This window comes from Rhodnius prolixus, unplaced genomic scaffold, assembly GCF_049639745.1.
Source record: "Rhodnius prolixus isolate KJV_2025 unplaced genomic scaffold, Rpr scaffold_1, whole genome shotgun sequence".
NCBI lineage: Eukaryota > Metazoa > Arthropoda > Insecta > Hemiptera > Reduviidae > Rhodnius > Rhodnius prolixus.
The window spans coordinates 64,363,599-64,389,734 of record NW_027411581.1 but is presented as its reverse complement, the minus strand read 5'-3'; the positions used below and the strand labels follow the sequence as shown (position 1 = coordinate 64,389,734).

General features: G+C 33.8%; 2 long non-coding RNA genes across 3 annotated transcripts; both read left to right on the top strand.

Annotated features, from left to right (window-relative positions):
• Positions 1–134: 134 nt before the first annotated feature.
• LOC141446100 (uncharacterized) lies at positions 135–6,646 on the top strand. Its single transcript, XR_012453485.1, has 4 exons — positions 135–254; positions 349–572; positions 654–755; positions 5,667–6,646. It is a non-coding gene; the product is annotated as an uncharacterized lncRNA (long non-coding RNA).
• Positions 6,647–14,302: 7,656 nt separating this feature from the next.
• LOC141446097 (uncharacterized) lies at positions 14,303–22,989 on the top strand. Of its 2 annotated transcripts, XR_012453481.1 has the most exons (4): positions 14,303–14,729; positions 15,165–15,301; positions 18,567–18,867; positions 22,736–22,989. It is a non-coding gene; the product is annotated as an uncharacterized lncRNA (long non-coding RNA). The 2 variants fall into 2 exon arrangements; XR_012453480.1 differs by lacking the exon at positions 22,736–22,989 and having other exon boundaries at positions 18,567–20,565.
• Positions 22,990–26,136: the final 3,147 nt, after the last annotated feature.

The window sequence follows — 26,136 nt, the reverse complement described above, 5'->3', positions numbered from 1 at the left end:
CTCTACTTTTTCAAGAGCTTACAAAGAATGACGCAGACAGTACAAAGAAACAAAGATTTATGTGCTGATAATCAAATAATTGATAATTTTTGAAAAATAAAATAAAACATTTTCAAGTTTAGGGCAAATTGTTTCAACACTGTAAGTTGAGTAGTCTTAGTGGTTTAAACCATGTTTATGTTTATAGTTAATAACCAGTCTATTTTAATCAGTGCTCTAGGTTAGATCTCGTTGTGAATCCTTCATACAAATCGGTACAAACATTTTTTTTTTAACTAGGGACTTAAGACCATCTTCAGGGCTTAAACTTATTAACATTTATAATATTTTTTATACTGTTACATCTAGGTTAGAGTGCCTTCTATCCTGACTGTTAAGGTTAACATTTTATGAACAACATTCTACAAAATTATTCTCCTTTCATATTTCACGAAAGTTACTAACTCTACTTCTGGACCGTCCAAATGTTAAAACTAAAGAATGAAGCTTCAATTCGCCGAATGTATGCATCACTTACAAAAAATTGAAGTTACAAACTTGAAACTATCATAGTACTTAATTGCTTCACTGAGGTAAGTGATTTCAATTAAATTAACAATTCTAACTCTAATATGATGAGACATTCTTGTATATGTTTTTCTCTTTCCTCGTAGCCTTCGTCTGAAGTCGTGTGTGATAGTAGCCTTTGGCATGGCCAGTAAGAGTGAAGGTCGAACGATGCTACAACTCCTTCAACTGTTTGCTTGGAACCTCAAGTAAGTTTTAATTTGTTCATGCTATAGTCCAGTGGAAAACTCGCTTAAAAAAACTAGTTCTTTATACTCAAAAATCGTTTTAAGCTAAAAAAAAAAAGACTTCAATTTAAATCTGTTGTTGAACACACAGCATCCAAAATTCATAAAAAGAAAAGAACATGCATATGTAGAGTTACACCATTAATTTTCTATACGGCTAAACAAATTTGCAGTGTAAGGGGCGTGCCTAACTAACGGGCGTGCTCTGTTTTTATGTGGGCGTGGTCAACTTATAGTTCCCGTTTATTGATTGGCTGTCTGTACCACCTACATATCACACTTCCATTCTCCATTTGGATTGGTCTATTATTTATCACAAACTATTTATAGGTAAAATACAATTTAAAATTTTTTCACAAATTTTTCCCCCATAGGTATTTGATGAATTATCAAATTATGTAATAAAAAAAGATTATCATAAAAATACCAAAAATAAAAACATTTCTTACACAATAGTTATTGTTTTATGCTACTAATAGTAAGGGGAAATAGAAAAGTTTGGTAGATTAGTTATTTTATTGAAAACATAGTCAAAAGAGAATTGTGGATATTGTTCACTTTCAATCCGCCATTTTCTTCATTTTTGATTGCATATGGCTGCTAAGTAACCTATCTTAAGTAATTAATAGCTGTAATTCACAACTTATTAGTCAAAATTGAAAGGCAGTTGTGTTCTTAATTGATTTCCAAAGGGTGTATCTGACATTCAGTTCGTTATGTCTTTACAGGGATTACAGGATGTGTCATAAAATTTCTTTTGAACTAAAATAAATAAAAATAATAATAATTAAGATGTGAGATTGTGGCATCTGGTAAATTAAACGATCTGTCCCCAAAGCACTGGAAGTGCTGAACTGCCATGTCTCCTGGTCTACCAGCCTCGTAAGTTTTCACTTCATCCAGTACTTTGTAATCAATCATCCCGCTTCTGCTGGATGGATGGACTTCTGTTTAACCGCTCTGGTATCTCTTTTCGCGGTGATAGTGGACGAAGATCATTAAGCAGTATATCCTGCTTTTCAGACTTTACGGTTGGTCTCCTTCTTTGCCAACTTCATCGTTAAGTAGCCGGCAATAGTTAACAGAACTGTTCTGTATATATAAGGCAAATCATTGAGCTTACTTTTCCCTTTTCTTCCAACAAATCTTCAGTCATTCATGAACCGGTGATTCAGAACATACAGACAGAAAAAGAAAATAAAGTTTTAAGCTATAAGTCATAACATTGAGTTGGATGAAACATGAAATAAGGTAAAAATACAAAGAAATTCAAAAGGAAGTTCTTTTACATATTAGCTGGATTAAGGAAAATGCACTATCGTGCAAACAGGTACTCTTTATATCCGGAAGGAAGGAAGGAAAAGAAGTCGATTCTAGTAAAGAGTACGATGACAGAACGATGAGTCATTCGATCTTGAACGGAATGCGATGTTGACCTTGACCGACAGTAACATTTTTATACTTTCCTTACATAACAGGCACATGCGCCGTACATTCAACCTGATACAGACGATTCTTCAACTCCCACTTTTTGTTTCATTGTTATTGTTATTGCCAGTGTTATTGTTGTTATGAGTGCTTACATTTTTTTTTTTTACGAACGGTAGTAGAATTTATTTAGTAAACTATTTGTTCGTTGTGTTTTTGATTAAAACGATTGCTTCAACAAATCAGTAAGATTTGTTTATTAGATTAGTTTTTCGTTCTAAGATGGTGAAAATGGCTATGTTGGAAAACTATATATTCTTGAGAGCATTAAAAGTATTATGAACGACCACCAAAAATGGAATGATCGTTTAAGAGTAGAAAGAAATCAACTTAGAGGTCTGTAAATTAAGTACATTGTGAGACTGATTTTTTTTATTCAAAAAGAATTACAATTCTATATTGTCACCTTCAAATTAACTTCCTTCTGAAGCCACACAGCGCTGGAGACTTTTTTTCAACTCCTCATAGCAGTGCCCGAACTCCAATGCTGGAATAGCCTTCAGCTGGTCGGTTACAGCCGTTTGAATGTTTTCGACTGTCCCAAAATGAGTTCCCTTCAGGTGATTTTTCAACTTCGGGAAGAGAAAAAAGTCACAAGGACTCAAGTCAGGCGAATAAGGAGGCTGAGGAGCCACAGGAATGTTTTTACTGGCCAAAAACTCTGGTTTATTGAAATTGCTGTGTGACCAGGAGCATTATCGTAATGCAACACCCACTTGTTCTTCATGTTTGGTCTCACGCATGAATGACCCTTTTTCGAAGTTTTTCAAGAACCTCTCGGTAAAAGTGTTGATTGACCGTTTGACTTTGAGGTAGAAACTCTCTTTGTGGACGATTCCGTGGATATCGAAAAAACAAATCAGCATACATTTTATCTTCGACTTCGCCATTTTGGGACTTGGAGAGGTTGAAGTGTGCCACTCCATGCTCTCTGGCGCTTGGTTTCTGGATCGTACTCAAACCCAGTACTCGCCTGACTTGAGTCCTTGTGACTTGTTTCTCTTCCCGAAGTTGGAAAAATCACCTGAAGGGAACTCATTTTGGGACAGTCGGAAACATTCAAACGGCTGTAACCGACCAGCTGAAGGCTATTCCAGCATTGGAGTTCGAGCACTGCTATGAGGAGTTGAAAAAAAGTCTCCAGCGCTGTGTGGCTTCAGAAGGAAGTTAATTTGAAGGTGACAATATAGAATTGTAATTCTTTTTGAATAAAAAAATTTAAAAAAATCAGTCTCATTACTTAATTTACAGACCTCGTATATGAGCTGTGTTTAACACTTAATACCGTATTAGTACGACACTCTGACGTCGAGTGATAATTGTTACTCTCCTTTATTAAGCCTTAAGACCACGTCTAAATTTCAATTTTGAGATAAAGCTCCTTCCAATTAAGCAGCTACCAGGGCGCGCAAGCGCTGCGGAGAGCAGACGGTACGACCAGCCCATGTGGTGGTGTTGTATCCTCTAGATGTGAGTCCCCGTTGGCTTTCTGCAGCGTCATCCCGGCGATTTAACCTGGCCAATTAGAGGCGGTGGTTACTTTTTCCATTTTCTTTTAATCATCCACTGTCTTTTGTCAGCGCACTGAAAAAGGCTTCTTCTTTTTTTACAGGATAACCAGGGATTTTCTTATTTTACAGGATAACCAGGGATTTTCTTTTTTTACAGGATAACCAGGGATTTTCTTTTTTTACAGGATAACCAGGGATTTTCTTTTTTTACAGGATAACCAGGGATTTTCTTTTTTTACAGGATAACCAGGGATTTTCTTTTTTTACAGGATAACCAGGGATTTTCTTTTTTTACAGGATAACCAGGGATTTTCTTTTTTTACAGGATAACCAGGGATTTTCTTTTTTTACAGGATAACCAGGGATTTTCTTTTTTTACAGGATAACCAGGGATTTTCTTTTTTTACAGGATAACCAGGGATTTTCTTTTTTTACAGGATAACCAGGGATTTTCTTTTTTTACAGGATCACCAGGGATTTTCTTTTTTTACAGGATCACCAGGGATTTTCTTTTTTTACAGGATCACCAGGGATTTTCTTTTTTTACAGGATAACCAGGGATTTTCTTTTTTTACAGGATAACCAGGGATTTTCTTTTTTTACAGGATAACCAGGGATTTTCTTTTTTTTACAGGATAACCAGGGATTTTCTTTTTTTTTACAGGATAACCAGGGATTTTCTTTTTTTACAGGATAACCAGGGATTTTCTTTTTTTACAGGATAACCAGGGATTTTCTTTTTTTACAGGATAACCAGGGATTTTCTTTTTTTACAGGATAACCAGGGATTTCCTTTTTTTACAGGATAACCAGGGATTTTCTTTTTTTACAGGATAACCAGGGATTTTCTTTTTTACAGGATAACCAGGGATTTTTTTTTTTACAGGATAACCAGGGATTTTCTTTTTTTACAGGATAACCAGGGATTTTCTTTTTTTACAGGATAACCAGGGATTTCCTTTTTTTACAGGATAACCAGGGATTTTCTTTTTTTACAGGATAACCAGGGATTTTCTTTTTTTACAGGATAACCAGGGATTTCCTTTTTTTACAGGATAACCAGGGATTTTCTTTTTTTACAGGATAACCAGGGATTTTCTTTTTTTACAGGATAACCAGGGATTTTCTTTTTTTACAGGATAACCAGGGATTTTCTTTTTTTACAGGATAACCAGGGATTTTCTTTTTTTACAGGATAACCAGGGATTTTCTTTTTTTACTAGCCTTTGTAGGTTCTGTCAGGAAGTAGAGGAGAAACGGCACTACACGTGTTGTTGCAGTGCGAGGGGCTCGTATGGCTAAGGATGTTACTTCTCGGGGAGGAAAAACCAAGGCCTGGTGAACTTTACCCAAGAGCCGCTCTCCAGCATTAAGAGTCTGAACAAAAAGGACAGGTCTGGAGGGTGAGCTTTAGAGTAAGGGGAGCCACAATAGATCCAAAGGGGTCGCAACGGCGTAGTCCTTGAGGGCGCCCTATCTATCTCTCTGAGAGGAGCTGGAATGGTTGGGACATTTGTTAAGAATGGGTTGTGACAGAATCCCAAAGGCAGTGTATGAAATGATGGTTGAGGGAAGAAGAAAACGGGGAAGACGTGGGACAAGGTGGAAAGCCTCCGTATTAGGGACCCTAGTGGGTTATGGTTTGACGGAGGCCGATGCCCAAATAGGCAGAAAAGGAAGGATCGGATCAGAGCCAGTTGGTTGAAGGGAATGATCAATGTAAAGTCAACTCCTGGCAGGCGGGCTGAGATCAAAGTCAGTAATATGTTTGTACTTTTTTTAACCTAAATAAACTCACATGAATACAAAAAATAAATAAAAACTGTAAATTTGTAAATTTAATGCAAGCTGTAATTAAACAAAAAAATTACAGGTAGAACGTTGTGAATACAATCCACATCAGCATCATTAAGAACATCTTATTGCAACAGGTTGCACTCATGGGGTGAGTCATCAGAACGGATCTTTGATCAATTCTTGCCAGATTTACCTGAAGTCGAAGTGCTCATCTTCCTGTACAGCTGAGAAACACTTACCGCTAGCTGTTGTAGATTAATTTTTCACCACATTGTAGTAATATAAACAGTCTCTACTGAGTCATCTTTGTCTGTTTTTGGAAAATAAAAGAATGTATATATTTTGGTGCCAATGATTTCACACTTTTTAGTTATAAATGTGTTTTATTTCCGAGAGATTTTTAGGAAATAATATTTTATTTATCTTTTAATGACTGTTATTCATTATTTCGTTTGATCATTCATTAGTTATTTCATTTTCACGCAGGAGGAAAATATATTAATAATATGTGTAAAGGTTCTTTTTAAAATTACAAACGGGCCATATAGCTTCTGTTTGTTTTTTTGTAAAAAGTTTTATGATTTTAGTAGATTTTCAAATTTGACTTTTTAGGAAATATTCGTTTCAAAATACTGTGGAAATAATATTTGAGCCGTTCATTGCACAGATTGATGAACTCCACTTTTTGAAATATCTTCTTAAATTTAAGTGCCAAAGCACTTGTGTTCAGTTTTTAGCTTTTTGTATTTATAATAAATTTCCCGAAATAATGAAGATTAACACCATTAAACGTCAAAAAATGTTTTGGCCATCGAATAATAAATATTTATTTATTATTGATTAATTCCGTGCTCTAATCATTGCAATAATTCAACTCAAATTCAAGGCACTGAATTATAAAGGTAAATTTATTTGCATTTACATTATAAACAGGAATTTAGAAAAAAAACAATGTACAATTATTTCATCGCATTTCTCAAATTTTATGAAGTTAATAACGTTGTGTAGTGTAGCACAATATGATCTTTGTACATATCTAATAAAGTTTTACTGTAAGAGAGTTAGTTTTTATTTAATTATGGTGAAAAATGGCATGAATTAAAATGGCACAATGGTTTTCCACCTGTAGTTTCTAGCAATTTGATTATATTAATATTATTCTCAGAATACATTAACAAAATACCTGTATGAACCAAAAAGGCGATTACCCATGGCCATTGCCTAGATTCTAGACCAGGGATGGCGAAACTTTTTGAGACGTGAGTCAAATTTTGTTCATTTTTTTTTTTTTAGTACTAGCTCTTGGGTCACTGATGCCCATTTGCACAAAAGTTAAGTTTAAAAATTTTAAACTAAATATTTTCAAAACTAAACATCTTTAAAATTCAGTTGGCTTAACGGGTAAAACGGGACGAAACAAGTGGCTATGGAAGTCTCTTTTTTACAAACATAACTGAACAAAACCTGAACAAAATTGTGTTTTATCTGAAGAAAAATCTAAATATGGATATTTGCTTTGGGTTGTAGGTTTTTTTAACAAACAAAATATGAGTAAAATTATACATTTTATTTGATATTTTGTAAACACTTTTGCTTTATTTCAAATACTACAAAAGCATTTGTCGTGTTTGCGTTTTAGAACTGGTAATGATCAAACTAAAGGTTATAGATAGCATTTATATTGCTTTTGTGCCAATGAGTGATGGAAAAAATTACGATAGAATATAAATTATCCACACAATTAGAAAATCTAAATCAACCCGCGTAAACAAACAAATGGTTGCCTAGCAACTGTGGGTCAGTGAAAAAGCTTGCGGGTCAGACACTGACCCGCAGGTCATAGGTTCGCCATCACTGGACTAGAAATCGCAGTTTTCAGATGCTGTCAGGAGCCGATATTGGTAAGATTAGTAAGGTAGATTTTACAGTGGGTTCCTTAACATTGCGGGATACATGAAAAATAGCTGAAATAGCTCAAGAGGGCAGTGACAAATTGAAAAGATGTTAACCGAAAATGAATTGGGAGAGCTGAAATTAATTTTAAAGCAAACTGAAGAATGACACAAGGAAGGATCAGGGATGGAGGACCTACACTCAGAATACATTCACCAATTTAGACAAAAACAATCAAATTTTATTTTTACAATTTTGAACTCACATACAAAACGGATCATGGACCCAAACACATAAGATTGACTTAGTTAAACTTACAGATATTCTGACTTAATTAGATTTACAGGTGTTCTGACTTAATTAGACTTATTGCAATACACACGAATTGACTTATCACAAAACAACAAAAGTACATCGTTCAATCGGGCGGCTAAGGGGTTGTCCAGTCCCTGGCGAAAACAGTTCCACCTAGACCAACGCTAAAAAACTAGGTAATGGCGGACACACAGTCAAATTTGGACATAGCTTAAAAACAATTTTTTTTCATGAAGCCCCCGGGGCAACTGGCTCAAAACTCCCAGGCACAAGCTCTGGAGCCCCCTCTTCTTCAGTTCTGCCAACTGTAGACGGGCGGCGCGACCAGATCCAACTGTCAAATTATACGCGGGGGGGCCGCACATCTTTTCGAGAATCGAACAATATATGACAATGAACTCGAGCCTGAATCGTCTCTCATTAACCAGACCTAAAAGAAGTTTTTCATCGCAGCTAGAAAGGAAAATTGTCTTATTGTTGTTCTTGTCTTATTTTTTTTTTTTGCATCAACAGCTGAGGTTATTAGCGCCCGGAGCTTTTTCCAGTGCACTGCCGGCCTCCGGACAGTGTTCTCTCGTTACAGACAACACTGTCCATCACCGGACAGTGAGCTGTAAGAAGCTCCTAGGAAGAGCTTAGGAAGTGTCTTATTGTTATTATTGTTGTTCTTTTCTTATTGTTGTTCTTGCCTTATTGTTATTATTGTTGTTCTTGTCTTATTGTTATTGTTGTTCTTGTCTTATTGTTATTATTGTTGTTCTTGCCTTATTGTTATTATTGTTGTTCTTGTCTTATTGTTATTATTGTTGTTCTTGTCTTATTGTTATTATTGTTGTTGCTGTCTTATGGAAATGAGTTCTTATGAAAAAGGCATTTGGACTGTGGTGCCCTTCTTAAATCCAAAGAAGCGACTCTGGAGTGCCTAATTCGTTCCTAAAAATGACCGTTTTTCAGAGTGGAGGGTATAACGGCTTAACATCTCATTAGATTACAATATACGAGATGTGGCTATTAAATAACGAGACTATTGCTGTAAAACATTTTATTTTAAATCTATACAAATTTAGTTATTATCTACCTTCAATATACACCCCTCCCCTATCCCTACAACTCTCCATGCGAATTTACCATTGTTCGAAACAGTGCTGGAAGTCTTTTTCTGTCAGCTCCTGCATGACGCGTGCCGCTTTTTCTTTCACAGCTTCAACGGACTGAAATCGTATCCCTTTCAATGCAGGTTTGACTTTGGGGAACAGATAAAAGTCACATGGGGCCAGGTCAGGCGAATAAGGCGGATGGCCTAAAACTGGGATGTTGTACTTGGCTAGAAACGTCTTGACAGACAATGCAGTGTGAGCCGACGCCGGTTGTCTTGATGGAGAACCTGTGACTTGTTCTTCCACAAATGGAGTCGTTTTTTTTTCCTTACTCTTTCACGGAGTTAAGCAAGCAGAGGTACCACTGAGGAGTGGTAGTAAGCTCGAACGAGTCTTTCTCATACACGATCTCATTTATATTTCTATTTTAGTACCAACAGATTCACTACTGTAAAGTTGTTACGTAATGTCTAAATGAAAAATTAATCATCAGTTAAATAAAATATTATTTTTGTATAAAAAGTGCGCAATTCGATTCATAAATCGTAAAAAAAAAACAAAAAAAAACAAATCGATTGTGATAAAAATAATTTAAATAAAACCTCTTCATTCATTTATTGTATACAAAATACTGAATGATATAGACAAAAAAGGAAAAGAAATAGATAAGTTTAAAAAAAAATTTTTTTTTAAATTATTACAATATGTATATTTATATGAATTGAGGAAGTTATGAATAACAAAGATATGCTTTTTCTGTTTGTATTAATCAACAGTCTTTAGTAACCTAAGAGAAAAAAAAACATATAAATAAACAAACTAACAAAACAGTCCAACGAAATACAAAACAAACCAAGAAATAAAACGTACATCGGGTGGAAATTAAATTTTTTAGAAACTAAGATCTGTACGAAGAAGTAACCTTATTCAGGTTTAAAGGTAACCCAATAATGCCAAAAAACTACAACAATTTACTGAATAGATTAAATGATATTTCCATTCTTGCCAATTTTCTTCATATTTTAGTATTTTGGTGACATGTTTCATCCATATTAACATTTAATAAGTGATAAATCCATAGTTTGCTGAATTGACGCACTGGAGAGGTACGTACTGTTAGGCTAGGGTTGCCAACTCTATAAACTTCCAAAAAAAAAACCCTAAAAAAAAAGTAGATACATACAGGGCCGTCGACAGGATTTTGGGGCCCGGGAATATACAGGGTGTTTAGCATCAGACTACCGTAACTTCGGGAGGCGATTCTGGGCATCATTTGCAACAAAAAATTCTATACAAACTATGGCTTGATTCGGCTCCGTTTTATAGATATTTTTGATTTTGTTTTTTCAAGGTGTTACTACTTTTTAGCAAACATTGGTCTATATTTCTCAAATTATTAAAGCTACAGCAATTTCAATAAGCTCATTAGAAAGAAGGTTAAATTTCCTTTTAAATAAGCTAATTTATATTTCAAAATAATAATATTAAGTATTTCAAATTGTGGCCCAAACATAAGAAATAGCAAGTTTCTAATTTTTTCCAAAAACTTTCGACTTCATTTTTCTCAAAAATATTAAATATGTAAAAAACGTGCACTATTCAGGAAAAACATCTACATCTACCTTTCGAAAGATATATCATGAATAGTGGTTACTTTAAAAATTGATGCAGAAATCTGTGGATTTAATGCAAAAAAGTAGGCCTCAAAACAGCGTCGGCATTGTGACAGGAATTCAACTACAATAAGAATATAATTAATCAGAATCATCAAATCCAGTACCATTTTTTGCGTTTTGTTCATCGTTACATCAACAACCTGTTGACCTATTCAGTTCAGTTAGAACAGAAAAACAACACGCCAAATGAAGAAGTCTCGGAAGTCAGAACTTAAATCAAAAATACAATAACGTAAATTAGATTTGTGCGAATAATGAAAAAAGGACAAAAGGGGTCCTTTCCTAATTTAAGAAAGGATACGGACAACCAGGTGTTAACAAAGAACTGTCCCTTTCCAAAAAAGGGCAGTTGGACAACCCTATGTTAGGCACAGAAGTACCCTTAAATAATAGTAGCCAAAGACCCCTCGGGGTCTACTGAACAAAAGTAGGGGTCGATCTGAGCCAGATTGCAGGTCGAAGGAAAAACAATTTCGAACCCAATATAGCGAACATTGCATAGAAACACCAGGCACACCCATTTCATTAATTAAGAAGCATTACTGTAGTTACTTTACTTATTTATAATTACTTATTATTTAATAACAATTAAGGTATTTTAATTTCAACATTAAGATATTTTTCATAAAATTGTTTGTTAAACAATGTAAAATTACTTTAATAAATGTTTAAAATCATAAAATAAATGTACAAACACAGTACCTAATAGAGAGTTTTATTTTTAATTAACTGAAAATTACTTTTATGGGGGGGTCTTTTGGAGATTTCTGAAAAATTATATAGGGGTCCATGATCAGAAAAGTTTGGCGACCCTTTTTTTAGGGAACCTCAAAACCGGGTATTTCCGGTGGTAAGTTGAAATAGAAAATCTCTCAATACTTTAAGAACGTCTAATCTAAAGTTTCATTTCGATGTAAAGAACGACTTTACGATGTGTAGTATTAGGAGTTATTTTTTTATTTTATTTTTTATTTAAGGCGCCTTAACATCTAAGACCATTGGCGCCCGGGGCTTTTTTTTCAACACAGTGCCAGCCTTTAGTCAGCGTTCACTCATTACAGTCAACACCATCAAACACCGAGCGCCACGGTAGCCGTGCGGTTAGAGACGGGACCTGTAAAGGTAAGATGTATTGTTGGTTTAGTGGGTTCGATTCCAGGACTCTAGGCTTTGGATTTTATTTAATGGTTAATATGAGAACTTTATAGTAAAGTGTTTTTGCTAGTCGCCTCCGTCCACGACACCTAATTAGGTAAGTAGGACGTAAAGCCCGCCTGAAAAAATAGGCAATTACTTTATTTTACTATCAAACACCGGACAGTGAGCTGGTAAGAAGCGCCGAAAAAGAGAGAAAAAAAAAAACAATAGGGCCAGCATTCGGACCCATTGATCTCCACGTTGGAATCCAGCATACACATGCTAACCACTACGCTTCTTATCTTTTCTCTTGTTAGTAAGAATTAAAAATTATTTTGAAAAAAAAAAAATTCCCTTTAAAGAACGATAGTTTTGCGTAAGAAGAAGTCGATTGTGTGGGCGGGCACATCAGGGATGCTGATAAAATAAAAAATCTTTCATAAAACGAGTGTTAAAAAATGTATTTTAAAAGAGAAAATAGGAATGTATATATATATTATATATATACTTATACATAAATTTTAAAACATCCGGAAACTAAAGCGTGAATCTAAAAAAGATAAATTTTCAAGATTATTCCCTACGTCACAACACTGATACATGGAAAAATATGGCACGCAACATTTTAAATAGTAAATAGCGATTGACTGTACACATATTTCCTGCCCATATATGTGTATTTTACTAAAAAATCAGCCTCAGTAATTTACAGCGTTAACTGTACTTGTTAATAGTGATATTGTTTAAAAATAAAACTTTTACTCATATTGACATAATAAAAACATTAGATATAAATTTATATTTACGCAAAGAATGCTCTTAGGGGTGTGTCCATTTGAAAATGTAGCTGATTTGCTTATATTTAGCTGTTACTACTAACTATATTTTATGGGAATTACGTGGCGTAGCTTTGCATTGGGGCTATCCAATGAGGGGGGAATATCCAGAGGACAAGCCGTAACAGTATTCACTCTCATTTCGTTGGCGATCATTACGTTTCACTTCTTCATTTTTATTCATTTTGTTTTCCCTTTTTTTTTTTTTGTATGTAAAATATAGATTTATACAATATTTTTAATTGGTTAAGGATTAACGAATACAAAAAAAAAATCTGGTAAAAAATAAAAATAAAATAAGTAAATTCACAGTAGGAAACAACCTTGAAAACTTGCAGACGATCGTACATTATTTTTACCGTATTTATTAACTATTTTCGAAACGATAAGAAACCCCAAAAGAACTGAAGTAATGCACATATTTTTTTCAGCCATGCTTTACGTCCAACTTTCCAAATTAAATGTTGGTGGAAGGCGCGGCCGCACTAGTACACGTACTATTGTTTATCACTTATTTAAAACCATTTAATAAAAATCCAAGACCTGTGACCAGGGGAATCGAACCTACTAAACCAACAATACCAACTTGGCTTTGCGGGGTCTATTCTCTTAACCGCTCGGCTATCGTGTCTTTTTACGAATTTGTGTAACATTATTTGTTTTGCTTTTGCAAAACTATTGTTGTTGTGTTTTATGGCACCCATTCTACGCGAAATATCAAAGTAATACTCACTATAATTTATTTCTTTTTTTATTTTTGAGTTATGGTGCAACCCAAATTTATAAAAAAAAACACACATTTTCATCCCCATATTACCTCAATATAGATATTTTTACTGGTAAAATAATAGTTTTAAATTTATTTACCCAACGTTTGAACCTCATTTACGCCATTGTAGGAAACGATTTGGATTAGAAATAAACGAATAAAAAAGAGAAAAAGAATCAACAGGTTAAGTTGTGAAATCTGAATCATACCTTTGACTCTCCACCTGTTTTAGATGGGCGTAATTATGTTTCCGTTAGTAAACTACATTTTCCTTCTTCCTTCGTTTTAAAGCACGCTTTTGGCACGTGACCATTCCACGTCATCCAGAACTATATAGTAGACTTTAAACTGCTTATTTCATAAACAGGAGAAAATCATAAAAATAATGTATTGCAAGAAGTTATTGCTGTTGCTACAAATTGTTGGCTTTCAATTTCATTTGCATTAATTTTGATAAAAAAAATCTACGATCTAACGTTTCCATTTGAGAGTAATTTATCCATTTAAAGGAGTTAAAAATGTTGAAAGAAATTGAAATTGTCCATTTGCGTACTTTCATCGGCTGGTTGACTTTTCTTCAGCTCAATTTTCATCCGAGAACAGCTGAAACAATTTCCTTGCATTTTCAAAGTAATGTTTCATTCTTGAATATACTAGACAGCTCTTTCTCCGTTATTATTACTCAAATATCAAACTTAAGTGGCTCTAGTTGGTTAAGATTGAACATAGCCGATCTGAAGTCAACTCATGGTTGCCAGTAAAAACCACGTTATGTCAGCTAGCGCTGTACAAAAACAAAAAAAAAAAAAAACTAAAATTTATGAGCAAAACATTAAAATATCTAAGAATTAAAGTAGTTTGATGAGTCGCAACATTTTCTCAAAATCTGAAGAGTATGAAAATAATTCTCTTATATTGTCTCTGTTGACTAGATAGTAACGATTCGATATCTCTATCCATGACAATTTGTTGGATCTAAAGCCTGCCTAAATAAATAGGCATACAGTTGCGACAATTTATTTATCAGTCTTTGTTCATAGATAAAAGCCATCTATGTATTTTAAACTAAAATATTGAAGTACGAATAAGTTTTCTGCTGAATAGAGTTAGCTTGTAAAGTTCAGTAAACCCACATAGTAAGTTGTACGTAGGTTGCGTGAGGTTAGGACAACCAACTGTCAGTGATGTTAGACTGGGGATATCCTCCAGTTGTCTATTGCCCTGAAGAAGTGGTTGCATTAATTATGTAAGCCTTCAGTATTCCATGGGGTATTTCAGTTTTAATAATTACGCCACACTTGTGCTTGATGTGGTAATACTTTAAATCGGCCAGCTACAAGGAAAAATCAGCTGTAAGATTTGAAGAACAAATCTTTAATGTTTTCCAGACTCGCGGACAAGTTACGAAATTCACAGGTGAGAAATAAATCTATTCTTAATAATTTATAAAAATTAATTTATTGTAGCTTTTTTAAACATAGTATCTAATTAGACAAAATTAATTAAGTGGCTCTTTAATTAAATAAACTCCTTTTACTAAATAATTCTTTAATAAAAACAAACAAAACTGTTTTATGAATTTCTATTTTTAGAAAAGTATTTATTTATTTCTTTAATTTATCACAATAAATTAATTTAATAATGATAACTAGGTTAGTAAATAAAGATCAATTGAGTCTAGTGATTGCAAGATTAATGCTACTTTACTATAATAACGTAAGAGCATTAGTTTCATTTTATGGTAGCCTTAATTTGTACGGGAAAACCACAGTGAACGGCATGCAATTTCGGCCAACTAGTTTAGCTCCCAAACATGGAATTTGACAGATTTTTTGTGTTTGTTTAATTTAGGGCGCTTTAACATTTGAGGCCATCGGCGCCCCCAAGCTTTTTTTCAGCGCACAACCGAACTTCAGAGATGTAAGAAGTTACTAAAGAAGAGAAAATCTAAGGGCTAGCAGCTGGATTCGAACCCAGGATCACTGCAAGTAAATACAGTACGATAACTACTAACTTTTTACGATTTTAGATTTTATAAATTTCATTTAGGCCTTATGTAAGATGTCAGTTTACACGAAGTTTCCTTATGTGTGTTACATTTTAAGGCTAACCTAGTACGCCGTACTAACATTTAGTAAAAATGCAACGTTTACAAGCAAATTTATTAGGTAAGTACTTAAGATTTTTCATAATTTGTAAGTGGTGTGAGTTTTAAAACAGTATTTTTGTTTATGAAAGATAAAAATCTTAAATGGGCTGCCTAATTAAATGCAGAATTATTCTGAGTCTGCACCAAACAGGAATAACTGGACACTGCTAGCTCATGAATAATCATTATTTCTTACTCTCACTTTACACTCTTGCTGATTGACCTTAAAACTCACAACTTAAAGGTGTCATCATCGCCATTATGAATAGCGGAATTAGTTCTGGCTCTAATTAGTCCAGTTTCTTGCAATCACTTAGGAGTTTTCTCTCTTGAGACCAGTTTTGATTTTAAAGTTCTTACTTTTTAGTCCCTGATTTCTTGCATTTGTAAGAAGACGTAATGATGCACTGAAACTTTCAAGATCTTTCGCGCCTCCTTACTGGTGCTAAACGGCCCCACATCACCCTCCTTAAGGTATAAGTTATCAAAGGAATTTTTGTATTTAAGTGGGTTCTAGGGATGATAAATCCTGCTCCTGCTACTCCTGTTAACTTCCCTGTTTCCTAACTCTTCCTTGGATAATGACACGCTATAAGTTAGCAAAATGGTGTACCCGTTTCCATCATCTGACCAAAGCATCTGCAGTTTCCATCACGTTTCAGCTGCAGCTTCTCAAATACGTCACTTCCCAACAAGAAAACTCGACAACTTATAATGCCTGATTGCTACCCCGGGTTTTTTAGGAAGCTTGGAGCTCTCCAAACACTCGCCACGCTCCCAAATGCTCCTCAAATGTTCTGATGGCGAACAAAAAGGGAAATACGCTCTCCAGTAAGATTTTAGGAAGCGAGGGTAGTGGGTAGTGTTGCATGCGACCATTCCCGCAAATACTCTAGATATTTCAGTATTGTTCTTAAGTTTAAAGGTTAAGAGTTAGCCTGGGATGTGGTAGCCATCAAAATGGGATAAACCACGTCTTGGCCACTCCCCAAATTCCTCCATGGAAGTCGTATCCCATGGTATTTGATGAAGGCTTTCTTGAAAATCTCCAAGAAGGAAGGAATGCCAGGCCAGTAGATTCTGTTGTTCAATAATGTCGATAAATCACGGGCACAGCAGTAGAAAACCTATGTAGGTCTTGTTAGGAAGAAGATGAAACAGTTCAACACTTTTCATGGTATTGTGAAGAGCTAGTTTGGCACAGAGTTCGGATCTTCGGAAGAGAAAGATCTATTTAATCACACTTTAGTCAGGAGCTCTTTGCACAGAATTCTAAGTCCAGTCAAACAAAAAGAATTGGAGGAAGGTCTTTAATTAGTGGGAGCCTCAATAGACCCTCTGAATCACAATGGTGTAGACTTTCTGGCCAACCTTCATGGAATCTAATCTAATTTCCATAAAGCCTTGACACTTCTCCCTTCCAAAATGAAAAGATATTCTCCTCCATTAACCGGCATTTTGGGGGAGATCCGCACGATACCTCTGAGACTCCGGTTCGAAACAGTCACAGGTGCGCCGCAACCATTCTTTGGCATGATGTCTTAGATTAGATTAGACTTAGTACTGGGAGTCATTCTTGCTCCCCTACAGCATTCTTCTCTCTCCTTAAACATTTTTTCCAGATTTTCTAAGGATGACTCCCCTTGTTCCTCTCTCATATAGACGAAGACGTGTGAGAATGAGGAAATCTTAAGTGGAACTTCAATCCTTATAAGGTCTCTATTGGCCTGCCCCTAATAGCAGATGGCCGAGGTTACCACGGGGATTTTGCCCCAATACAATCTAAATAATAAAATAATAAATTAGAAAACTAGAGAAAAGAATTTCACTTCATTTTTCCGATTAAAGGAGGAAGAAAAGCTCGTAGTACATTTTCCTTAATCTCATAATTTCAGAATCCCAAAAACAAGAAAACTATATTTCCAAACAATAAATTTAATGTTCCTACGTCATTTTTTATTTTGCTGTGATGAAATAAGCGTAATGGTGTTACAAAATGCATGAATGACATACTAAGGGTATTACTGTCTGACGTCAATGATAATTACATTTGGTCATTCGAAAGTTCCAACTGGTGTATCTCAGAAGGGTCCAGGTTTTCCTTGTTCAGCCCTCTGCATCTGTAGTTTACATTTTTTTTCATTCATAAGTTCAGAAAGTGACGTGATAATGTAACGGTATGATTTGTTTCTCTTACACCTAGTAACAGGCAGTACTGCCTCAAACGGAAGGGTGACTTCATAGATCTGACTTTTGTAATTTTCTTAAAAATATAGTACCGAAGACTGCTTCGCGGCATTAATAACATTATTCATTATTGAAGACCACGGCTAGAATTCTAAATTGGAAAAAAGAGATCTCGGAAACCTAAAATACTTCTGTGTACAACTAGATATCTCCTTGCATACCATGGAAATTAAGACTAGCCTAGCTAATCCAACAGCTCCTCCCTAGTTAACAGAAGGACTCCACTGAAATCACGATGCTCCAGATTATTGTATAACAACAATATTTAGACCTCTACTGACATACGCCTGAAAACAGTCTGTCTGGTGGCCAATAAGATGAACCATAACAAACTACGAATCTTCCAAATCAAAGTAATGCATTGGTTCGTATGCAATGAGCAAATCCGCAGGAAGTTAGGAAATACTAACTGATCAAGGCAGGACGAGCTAAAAATTCGTAGGTGATAACCTAAGATAGCTGGAATGACTACCAACTAATCCAGCTACTCAACGACGGCTTTAACTTAATTTACCACTTGATTTATACTTCATGAAGCTCACATAACTTAAACTTTAAAAATTTTGATTTTTTTTTTTTTTTGATAGACTATCTTCCATCCAATTTTCTGATAATTTCGAAGACGCTTCTGCTTTATTACTTTTCGTCTTTTTAAAGAACCACTGCAATATACCGTAGAGGCAATATCATTTAAGAGTTAAACTAGATCAGTGAGCTTCTGAGACAGCCCATACATTACTGTTTAGGGGCTCCAGAAGTGTTAGTAAGTGCTCAAGCGAAAAGTTGGATTTGGAAATTTTGGTCTAAGAATTTTGACATCGAAGATAATATTAATCTTTGGTAATCAATGCTTTCAGAAGCATCTTGGAAGCTGACTCATCTCAACCGATTCTGGGGTTTTGTCATCCTGCTAAGGATTAGAGGATTCAAGTGAGGATGGGATTACTCGATATCCGGATGATATCACCGACTAAGGATGAACTTCTAAGGTGTTTATGGCAAAAAAGTGACAAAAATTAACTGATTAAAAACTTAACTAAAAAGATCTAGATGGCTTTCGAAGAACAAATCATTCCACCGAAGTCGCCACAAGACAAAGCAGCATTTTGCACCTAGCGAAATCAATCATTCAGACAAATGACTTGGGGGAAAAAAAAGGTAATGAAAAAAAGTGTGACCCCACTCTGACACACTGTTTAACATCTGTATAACCTGTGGGCGAGGTTATATTTCTCAAAGTAAACAATGAAACCAAAATTTACAAATCTCTGCCAATTCTGTGACTTTATTAAGTAGTTTATTTCTAAGTGCTTTGTAGGTCTTTCTTCCTCTGAAGAGTTTCATTTCCTCGCCTTCTACGGCCTCTCCCAATGGCCATTCTTCTACTGTAACCTTACCACTTGAGGTTTTTTTTTGCCGTTCTTCTCCTTCATGGTTTAGTTTATCTTCATCTTCTTCTATACATCTTCATTCCACATTGTGTTATCCTAGTTTTTTTTTAATTCAACGCCTCCAATAATACATCCACCCTATGTTATTGCAGACGTCTTTTTAGTGCAGACTCTTTTTTTTAAAAAAATTATCCTAAGAGATAGTTTGTTGCTCAGTATAGGGTGCAGCATTCTCACTGATTTCCGTGCCGCCTGCTGAACCCAGACTTCTTTAACGCATTCTTCTCTAACCTCCAAGGCACCAGAATGATCTCATATTTCTTCTTGTACTTGTAAATCATCTTCATCTCCGACGTCTATAACCAGGTAGGTACTCTGATTTTTTTTCATTTCCCCGAAGACTGATGGAGGGATGTCTACTCCCTATGGGGGAACGCCTATCTCAACACATTTCCTAAACTAGCCACGCATCAGTGTTTATAACTGCATCTTAAACTGCACTTGCAGCACCTTTGCTTTAGATTCTTGGATGTCTTAGATAAAGTGTTGATATTGTTTTCCTGTATTTCCTGTTTTCACCGGCACTTCCACATTTTTAAGGTATCAACTTTTTTTTTTTTTAAAGAAGAAAAATACCTTTAAGATTTAAAAACACTTTGTCCCTGCTTAGCAAAATTCAATATGATACAAACACAAAGTGTACATTCAAAAAGCATCTCTGGCTGTTTGTTAAGTTTGGAAGGACTTCAGCTTCAAGTAATCGTCGTTGTGTTTTCCTTTTCTATCCAAGTTGGTGAATTGTCAGCCTCTGTAGCTTCTCTACAAAATTTAACTTTTTGATAACCAGCCCGCTATTCGCCCTACTCGGCACACAGCTTAGGAGGGCATTATTTTCTTTTTTAAACAATCTCCGGAAAATTGTCTAAGTTTGACAGAAGAAAAATATTATGTTAAGTTTACCCAACGCTCGATTCTGGCTTTTCCCTCTAGACTTCTAGACCTATGATTCTCAACCATTTTTGTCACGGCACACTTTCAAAAAATTTCAAAATTTGGCGGTACACTATCAATAAGATAAGTTTTGATCCATAATACACTGTGTAAAATAGTTTGTTTAATATAATTTTTATTGTATGCATTTCCAAAATTTGGCGGCAAACTTCAAAAACTTTCGCGGCACTTTTGCGTGTCGCGGCACAGTGGTTGAGAATCACTGCTCTAGACCAGGGGTTGGCAACCTTTTTTAGGTAGAGAGCCATTTCTTCTTAAATAATTTTAATGAATCTTACCAAGAGCCGCAAGGATGATAATGTAGAAAATTCTGTAGATCATTTGTATTCATAAATTATTATTTTATGATATTCAATTACGTTTAAATGTTTTATATATTTATTTTCACATATTGCAAAGTAAATAAACAAATAAATAATAACTAAACCTGTGTTTGAATGAAAAGGCGGTAGTCTTATATAATTACTTACCTTATTTTAATATAATTCTATTCAAATTACTAATCTATCACATTTAAAATTCTTTTTGAAAAAATATCTTTACTTTATTAAATGAAATTTTCATTTGTTTCAATAAAATTGAAATATACAATATATTTTGGACTGGCTGAAGAGCCACACAATTTGGATAAAAGAGCCGCGGGTTGCCGACCCCTGCTCTAGACCAATATACCAAAAATGTTTGATCCATTTTTCCTTAGGGAAGAATCTCCCTTTTATAAGTCCATTTAATGCCAACACGGTTATTTTTCGGAGAGTGATCAGCGCCTGCTTTGGACTCACACGCGTAGAGCCTGAGTTCGAATCAAGAAAGAGGTGTCCTTAGGATTTCTTTGCCTAGCTCTTTGAATGGGCACCACCATTGTCTGTAATGAGAAAAACAAGTGTTAGAGCAAATGAGAAATATGAGTATACCAGTTGTTGTGGACACCAATGACCTTGGATAAAAAAAAAAAAAAAAAATATTTTTGATAAATTCATTGAGCTATTTTTAGGCATAATATATTGTTAAATATTTCTTTGAAAAAAAAAAAAAAAGCTCATTGACAAAATGTTGGTCCATGAGAAATAGTAGTACTGTGATGCAAGATACAGGGAGCGTGATTAGTAATAAGGAAGAAATGGCCGAGTTCGCCGGTTGGAGAAAAAATGTATTTTACCAGATCTCCCTCCACACGGCCGCGAGGTATATCCCCAGTTATTTTTTGAAGGAGTCATCAAGCTATAAATTCTTGACACTCGGGAAGCCAATCATTATTTTCTTCTTGTATCTTTAGGAGTGAACAGTGATCTTTAAGCATTCTAATAATTTATTTTTTCCCCCCTTTTATTATAAAAAAAAGTGTACACAAACAACCTAACAAAAATGGCTATGATCACTGTAATATTTCTCACTTCTTTGGTCACACTTTGCTCGTGTGCACCGATTCATCCCCCTCATCCAGCGCCAGCATATTTTTGGAAAGAGCTAGTCGATTATGGATTTTGTGAATTTCAAATGCAGACAATAGATCTTGGCGAAGATTTGGGTAAAGTTGAAGAAATCTCTTGCACAACGGAAAAAGCAAATTGTGTCCAAATACATGAAGACATCGGCGGATTCTTGGTCAAACGAGGGTGCGTCTATCTCAACAGGTTACCAGTAAATACAGTGGCAGAAGAAGCAGGACCGTCAACAGTAGCGTAACAATAACAACAATAATATTTATTTTAGTATGTTCATTTTCTATTTATTTGAATATCTTTATTTATTTTACCATATTTATTTTATTTATTTATTTATTTATTTATTTATTATATAGTACAAAGATGCTTTATATTAATTATTCCCACTTATTTTACCATTTTTAGCATTAATTTTATTATTTTTATGGAAGAAACTATAAAGCATGAATTGTAAAACAATCAACGTAAGTCAAATCAATTAATTGCTGTGATCTGTTTTTATTACCAATTAAAATGTAGGCTTAAATCAGGGAATCAGAAAAGAAGTTAAGGTTCAGGCAAAGTTCACTAAATTTTTCAAATTTAGTTAACGTATTTTAAACTAGATTTAAAATTTTATTTTGCTTTAATATTTATTCAATTTAAATATATTTTATCTAATTAATGTTGACTTTAAGGAGATATTTATGTATTTGCATTTTTTTTTTAAATCTGTGATAAGTATTTAATATTTATAATTTATATTATTTATATTTATTAATTTATATTTTATTTATTTAAGATTTATCAGATTAATGTACAAATTAGCTTCTAATGAAATTTCAATTTGTAAGTAATTTATAAATTTATATTGCATGAATTTTAAAAAAAAATTTTGTATTTTTGTTACAAAGAATACCCATATACGGTCTTCTAGTCATTCCAAATAATCTTGTTCATAATTTTTTTTTGTACTTATTATTATTATTTGTAAATGTTCAAAAAAAAGAAAGAAGTTGTATATGTTATATAATCTTTTAATAAACGATTTTTTTTAATTATTTCATATTTTTATTTAACAAATACTCCTTTGTTTGGATGGGGATCTCTTAAATAAATTTTAGTTTCAAGATAGATAATAATTAAAATTTGAAAAATTAAAATTTTATTGGAGAAACACATTACAATATTTATTTGCAGAACTAATAGCAAACATAATACAAGTTGGAAAATATTAACGAAGGAGGTATTTATGAAAAGCTAGAGAAGCTTGCAGCATCTGCAGCTTCAATTGGATGCAATAATTTTTTTTGGAGAACCAAGCAGAAAGTTGGACGGCTTTATTCAGTGTCACTTCTTTATATTTCTGAACTGGCTTCGTCAGAACATTTGAAATGTTTTACAGATTGACAAAAAAGGGAAAAAATAAACGACGTCTTTAAAGTACAGTGTCTTTTTCTTATGCACAATCCTGTCTTTTAATCAATGTACAAATGGTAACTTCTTGGCTTTTTTTTTTTTACCACTTACTAATTAGCCCTCAGTAATTCTTGTCAACCTTTGAGTATAGGCCCTTCAGTGGGCAGCGAAGTAATACAATTAAAATTTTAAAAAAATCAGGTTGCTTCATTTCTTACTTTCTCTAGCTTCGATTCTCAATGTTTTATAAAAACTTCTACTTTTTGGTAGCCGAGCGGTTAGAGGCGAGACCTGCGAAGCTCCGATTCTCGCTCTTAGGCCTTGTATTTTATTTAATGGTTAATAAAAGAAATTTATAGTAAAGTATGTTTGTTAGTCACCTCCTTCCACGACACCTAATTGGTAGTTGGACGTTAAGCCCCGCCTGAAAAAATGGCGATAACTTTACTTTACTTTTAACTTCTACTTTTTACTAAATATTAACCGTCTCTTTATACATAAAGATTCATTAAAATAAAAGAGTTGTTTTCTTTCGTCAAGTTTTGATCGTTCGCCGATTAGAGTTAAGAATAAGTTCCCCGTTCTCCAGATTTGACGATTTTTTTTTCACTCTTTTCCAGAGTTTGAAATGTTCTTTTCCACTTTTAGTCCATTAGGATGATCATGTTGTGTTCGTTAGTTTTGTAAAAATTAGCTATTCCGTTTGCGTAAGTTGTCGCAATGAGTCAGCTGATGTATTTCATTAATTTTCCATTTTGCTGAAACTATACAGTGTTGGACCTGAATTTTTTTTGCAAGACTCAAAGCATTTAAGAGCTGCAGCGTATCTTAATCACCATTTCTTGCAAGGAACAATTTATTGGTAAGAATACTTTTTGTTGAACACTGATAATTGTCTTACCATTTCTGATTGCAACAGCCGTGGACCATTGTTGACCTTAAATATTGTCCTATGTTCTGCTCTGGGTCTGAACAAAGGAAGGCTGCCCCTGAAACCGTGGGATTGATGCACTCCAAGAAATGGTTTGCCTCAATCGTATTCTGCGCGGAATGAGAAGTATCGTAAAAAAAAAAAGGCGATAATAGCCACAAGAGGAAAGTGGACAGTAGCCATTTTAGTCGCCTTTATGATAATTAATGAACCTTTTAAACGCCAAATTCACAGAGTTGGCCCAGCATCACACTTTCTCTTAATTCATCAAAAGTGATGTTGGAGGCGATAAAGAGGAAGATAGAGTGCCATAGGTGGAGAAGAAGGGCCAATAGCCTTCAGCCAACCTTCTATGGAGAGCCCTCAACTCCTTAAAGAAAAAATACCAGAGAATGAAGTGTGTCTAGCCCGTGTATTTCAGAATGATTTGTTCTTTTCCAGTTAAATGATTCTGGACAATATCTAGCCAAACAGCCAATACAAATTGGATGTTCCTTCCGAAAGGGATACGAGGAGAAAAGAAAATAGGGAACAGCTCGCGATCAACCACAAATATTATCCTCTTGGTCCATTTTATTCAGTAAAAAAAATTATTCATATACTTTTGTTAATTTTCCATTTACCAGCCACTTTCTAGCCAAGAAAAATGTGTAGTTCATTTCTATCGTTGTAGTACTGTATTAGAATTCTGTATTTTGTACTTTTAAAAGAAGGGAATTGGAAACAAAAGATCAAATTAATAAGTTAGATATAAATTTTATTAAAAACTATAAAGATTAACATTTATAAGTTATTAGAAACGGTTAAGAGTCCGTCTTTTTTTAATCTTTTTAAATTTACAGTTATTGTCAAGTTTGATTGCAATGACTAGAAGTAGGTATTAAAAAGATTTTAAGTACAAGAACTAAAGTAATTTGTAGCATTAACAATGAAATTTATATAACAATGAATTAAATAAATTTAAAAACAATTTCATTAAATAAAATTATGAATAAAGTTTTAATTAATTATTAATTAATTAATTATTCTACTAATTCGCATTAAGACCTAATTTGTACACTGATTAATTTTAAAATAAGACAGAAATTAAAAACTGACAAATAGAGGAAAGAATGAGAGAGACTGATACAACCGCTTACTTTGCAGCCGATGGCCGTATCACAGATCAGAAATTTTAAACATATGTTTAAACCTCTATATGTTCTCAAATAATGGTAGGAAAAAACAAGAATAAATTATTTTACAAAATAGTCGTACTTTTTGTATCAAACAAAGCAAATTAAAGTAAATGTTCTTTTTTTCAGTTATCGCTAAAAAAAACAACGCTAAATTTAGCGAAAGAAGTTACAATATTAATTACTAGTGATTGAAATTTCTCATTTTTACGTTAATCTTACAAAAAATATAATATAAATTTCATTGTGTTTTAAACTAAATTATAAATTTTCATTTTAAATATAAAATTATTACTGTATACCTTTTAAATACTACATAAAAATAAAATCAATCAATTTCACAAAACTAACAGATAAGTTACTTAAAAAATTACAAATAAATATTATCAACTAATCAACAGCAAGATTGCCTACCGCACCAGTTAACATCAAGTAAACATCAAATAAAATAATCTGTAAAAAAAAATTAAATCTAAATATATCTTAAATGTATTCATTGATTTGTTTCAAATTAATTCACTTCTAAAGCTCAAATTAATCACAATAAATAACTATAAAATTGGTATCATTCTTAAATCGATTTTCACAATTCACTTTTAAAATAGAAAAGATAGAAAATTCCCTTAATAGGCCGGCCTTTTTTGGAAAATAATCTCATAAATTTTGTTATTGTTTTTTAGGCGAAAAAACTAAAATAATAATACTTTTGAGACTATAAAATAATAAAGGCATCTTTGTACTGATTATTTAAACAATAAATAAGTAAAAAAATAAATATTTGTACAAATAAAAGTAAAGATAAATAGCAAAAATGTTAAATAAATTAAAACAAACAAAGAAAACGAAAAACGGGTCACAAAGAATTTACTAATTCAAAATGCATTTTGTTAAAATACCATCGCCGGGCCTGAACCAGTTAATAATGTATAGGCTGGTACTCTGTTGAGATAGATACAACCACGATTGATCAAATATCCGCCAATATCCTCGTGAATCTGTACACAATTCATTTTTGTCGTTGCACAAGTGATTTCTTCAATTTTGCCTATATCTTCACCAAGATCTAATGTATGCAC